Consider the following 4,980-nt stretch of genomic DNA (forward strand, 5'->3'; position numbering starts at 1 on the left):
CGCAAGTCCAAAACCTTGAAACCATCAAGACTTTCATCCGAGACTGCATCTGGACATTCGTCAACGACCAAGGCAATGCAAGTATCATATATTTAACTAAACGAAACAGAGGTTTAATATAAGCTATAGACCCCGTTGTAAAATGGCGCTGATGGTTTCACTCAAAGGTTAACTGACTCCTTTTCATAGCTTCATTCCCTGTTTCTCTAATGGCTTCATTCATCCAGTCTCACTTGCCCTTCCCCCATGTATGAGTGATTGTATGTTTGTTTGTTTGTTTAGATTAGTTAAAACTTTTGGTGCACAAATTACACGAGTTTCTGATTCTGTCACCGCTTTGTGAATGATGTTCCTTTTACGATCCGATCTAGCTGCATGCTCTAATGCATTAATACTAAAAAACAAATTTTATGCTCGATTTATCAGGGATAACCAACAGAATTCATTCAATTTTGTTTGTTGATTTTAATTACAAAGGCTTTACCAATAAATTAATGAGATGAAATTACAACGGTGGCCAATCTGGGCATCCACGTATAATCTTTTATTCATACAAGTTTCGGGTGACACTGAAGAACCCGGACGCTCACACGAATCACTGATCTCGAGAAATAGATATGACATCTCTTGCTCACAGATAGTAGAACAGTGCAGACACAAAATTTGTGTTTGGATTCAACTGAACAATACCTGTACTGTACAATCCAATTTTTACTGTACTGCACAACATTACTGGTTTTTCTACCCTCCCGGCCTCAACTCACAACACTTTAACAACCTCAGCTCTTGCCTTTCCAACACTTTGGTCAATGCAGCAGCAATTCAACAACATTTGGATGAAACCCCAGATCTGTTTAATTGGGTTGCTGTGGTGAGGAGATTTCCAAGTCTGTTACTTTTCCTGATATAGACATAGTGTTGCACATAATCTTACAAATGAAGTAAAAATGGCATTTAGACACTACTTCCCTCATATCTCAAACCACCCAGAACTGAATAACCTGAAACAGACAAGCAGCCATCAAAACAAAAACAACCTCCTGTGGCTGAAACAAACTAAATCTAAGTCATTATGGTGTATGTCAGTCAACCCCTTTTTACAAAACAGAAGATGAATGCTGTTTGCTGTCCAAAGGAAGCAGGGAGCTGTTAAGAGGATAATGTCAAGGCGTCACTGCTAAAAACCTCTGACCCACATTCTAATCGTGAAAAACGAAGTTGCCCAACAACAATGTGACTACATGCCCCCAATCAAGATGGGGTTGCTGTTATCTACCTTAGGTGCAAAGTAATAGTGTTAGGTTTAATTAAGAAGCTGTATCAGATTAAAGGCAAGGTTAGAAAGGTTGACAGAGCAGTGTCATGGATATACTGTGACATAAAAGAATAAAGAATATATATCTTATTTGAAAATCCTCCCCATGGCATGCAATTATACATTGTTCTGGCACAACAAAAAATAAAATTGAAAAAGAACTATAAATTTATTATAAACAACCTTATTTACATGTACTTTCTAATTGAACCTGGTCAAAATGAGCATCAATGCATAACTGATTCAATAACATCTTTTATTCTGAGCCTATTCATTATTGCTCTAATGAAAGAGGATTACAAAATATTGTGCATGTGCCATATGGCTGGCAAAGAATGACAGGTTTGGATTAAGACCAAAGTATAAATGAATTGCACTTAGTAAAACAAATTTCAAAGCAATGAAACATAGTTCCATTACCAAAATTATGGTTTTGCAACCCATTAATTCACTGGCCCAAACAATATACTGAAATTAAAATACAAAAAAGGAGGTAGGCCTACAATTTTATTCATTCATTAATGTAGATACAAATTCATGAAGTGAGTTTTAATCAGACCTATTGAATGTCTTGATATGCAATTCAGTGAACTCATATGTGCTTTTGATACACTAAAACCAAGCCAGTTCATAATGCTGTCCATACACTACTACATGATTATAGCCCTGATTTCCTGTTCACTAACAGTTAATGAAAATCACTGACAAAAGCCTGAAATCAGAAGTAAATCAGCACTCATTCTTGTGAGTGACAACTGCTATGTTTGAATTGTCAAAGAAATGATCTGGGATAAGTGTCGATGCGTCGCTGAAGCTCGAAAGATATTTAGCTTGTTAACTTTGCAGATCTGTCTGCGATCCAAGTCCTGTAGTGTGAAATGTGTTTTGACCAGAAGTGACATAAAGCTTTGTAGTGTGAAAAAAAACAGCTACCCAACAACTTTGAAAGTTGTGTAGTATGGGCGGCATTAGTGTTGTCACGGTACCAAAATTTCAGTATTCGGTACCAATACCAGTGAAAATCCACGGTTCTCGGTACCAATTTCGGTACCAAAGCAAAACACAAAAACATGCTAATTGAACAACATTTTTATTAATAACGTTCAACAAAAATTAAATGTACAAAACCAATGCCATTCTTTATACTTATTTAAAAGTGTTTCAAGTTTTCCCACAAGTAATAAAAGTATGAAAAAAATAAACAAGTTTCACTCAAAAGTTTAGTCATAGTTCTGCTGCCACTGAAAAACATCTGTAAACTGTTGTCTGTTTTAGGGTTTGCTGGTGTGTTTCAGGATCTTCCTCAGTCTGCAGCTGTAAAAGGAAAATATAATATACTTAAGTAAAGCAATGGGCTGAGTCTGACCAAATGCAACATAAGATCATTGACACCAGCTAAAATATAACTTTTCAGGAAATAACAAACCTCAGCTTTTATAATAAATTTAGAAGCGCATCAAGAACCGGGTTGACCGGGTACTCGGTACCACCGGTACTTAAGAAAACCTGGTACCGTAACGTTTTCATTTTTTTAGTACCGACTTGGTACCGAAATACCGGGTCTTTTGACAACACTAGGCGGCATAAGACTCAATGTACAGTCACATTAACCGTTGTTCAGGGATTTTATTAGTGAAATCCAGTCTTTTCAATAGGAATCCACGCAACACATTCAAGTTTGTCAAACAAATTTGCCATGTGGACCAACAGAAAACTTCTTGGTTTAAAAATTATGAACTGTGCTCCATACATCGCTACACTATCGGCAATAGACAATGGACCCTTTTTGTCTGCGAAATTTTGCAGAAATGTGGCCGCACCTTTATTTGTTTGGAATGAATCAGATTACGCTGGTCGCGCTCTTTGTTTTTGATTGACTAAAAAGAAATGAGATAGAAGAGAGACAACACTGGCTGAATATGGATGGAATAGCATAATACTCTTACTATTCTTGCAGTAGCCTATGGCAAAAATAATAAAGGCTGTATGCTATGACAGTGGCTGAATTTGGAAGAGTATTTTAATAAGCAGTACCGTAATTCAAGCTTGGAAACCGTTAACGTAACTGAACGTCGCAGAATTCCAGGTAGCCTATTGTTAATTAAACAGGTTCTGAATTAAAATAATAATAATAGCCTTTCAAAAATGTCAGCTAATGTAAATAATCACTATAATAGGAACAACTTAACATATTAAAGACCCAAATGCAGTTACACATATGCGCTGGAATTATATCAAAACATAACTAATGTCAATTACAGTGCATAAGTAAAACCCACTCATCAACTAAACTGAAGGTAACGTTAACAGCCCAGCGCTGCATCTGAACTCTAGTAACCCCGATAATCGCACGACAGTGACGTGCACGCAGGTCGGGAATGACACACTGCAACCGAGTCATAAACACCACTCATCTTCAGCGATCCTAAAGCCATTCGTATCCAAACGACTGCTGAATGAACACGATAAATATCAGTTCATGCAAATGGAGGAAAATGCCTATCTTAAAAGGGTGCTCCGTGCGCTGTCAAACTGCCTTGCATTGGTTACTAAACAGTGAGCTTTGTGAAGTGCCCTAAACACGCTGTCTATATAAACCGGCCACTGCAGTACAGGGAAAACCTCGAGCCCGTGCACAACACCAAAAATGCATTCAATGCAAATGCAAAATAATAAAATACACGGAGAAAACACAGGTTTATGCAATGGACGCATGTAACCGCCTGTCAACGTTAATAACAGCATTATTAATCGGGTTAAGAGTACAGTCATCATCTAGAGCGCGCGGCGGCACGTTGCATGCGCGTGTATTAGCGTTACCTGCTTAAATGTCATCAGTGGATCTGCGTGGAGGATTCGTGCTTTTCCGCTTAATGCGATGCAATATGATAATGCTGTCTCTGGGCTGCTGCTCAGATGTGTCGTTATCCATCCACGCACAACACACACACATTGCATCTAGTCGTGTGACTTCCTGTCCGATTAGCTCCCCTCTTCGACTGGAAAAAATGGCGTTTTGTAGTTCCACCGCTCTCAGGCTGCTGTGAGACGCTGACCTCGTCAATAAAGTCAATCTGGACAATTAAACACCGTAAGTGTTTTAGACATTCGGTTAGTCTTCTTTAAAATGAACTTTACCTCAAAGACGGTGCAGAAGTTGCATTTATACCTTGGACAAAAGGTAGGCTAGATTTACTGCACAGAGGCTAAATATGCATTTGCACAGAGATCATATTATAAAAAATAACAGCTAAGTGTGAAATTGTAAATTTAGACATGGATTAATTAAATAATTATATATGTACACTGTCATGACAACGACAAAGTTTAAAGGTGCAGTAAGCGGTTTCTGAGAAACCATATTGATATCTGAAATCACCACAACAAACACGCCCCAACCTAAAATGACCACACCCCTATCTTGATGGCTCCGCCCCCAGATTAACGAATAGGCAATAGGTGCGTTCGACTTGAAGCACGGCTACAGACGGCGATCAACGAGAGTAGCCGCTTGCAGTCGGGGGCGGAGTTGAAAACGGAGCTGTCAAGCCGGACATTTCTGCTCTGGTTAGTGACGCTCACGCGGTGTTTGCATACTCTATCACAGATTAAGTGAATTAAATGCAATATTTGTCAAATACACAGACGTTTCAGAAACGTTTTCA

The 4,980-nt window shown here is 38.5% G+C and overlaps 1 protein-coding gene across 2 annotated transcripts in view; it reads right to left on the bottom strand.

Annotated features, from left to right (window-relative positions):
• LOC107746273 (1-acyl-sn-glycerol-3-phosphate acyltransferase gamma-like) overlaps positions 1-4,308 on the bottom strand; it is a 27,651-nt gene extending 23,343 nt beyond the window's left edge. For both annotated transcript variants that reach the window (XM_016560407.1, XM_016560405.1), the window contains exon 1: positions 4,136-4,308. The gene's annotated coding sequence lies outside the window, so the exon portion shown is untranslated. The remainder of the gene's footprint in view (positions 1-4,135) is intronic.
• Positions 4,309-4,980: the final 672 nt, after the last annotated feature.

The sequence above is a fragment of the Sinocyclocheilus rhinocerous genome, unplaced genomic scaffold (assembly GCF_001515625.1).
Source record: "Sinocyclocheilus rhinocerous isolate Xijiao unplaced genomic scaffold, SAMN03320098_v1.1 scaffold798, whole genome shotgun sequence".
NCBI classification, from domain to species: Eukaryota; Metazoa; Chordata; class Actinopteri; order Cypriniformes; family Cyprinidae; genus Sinocyclocheilus; species Sinocyclocheilus rhinocerous.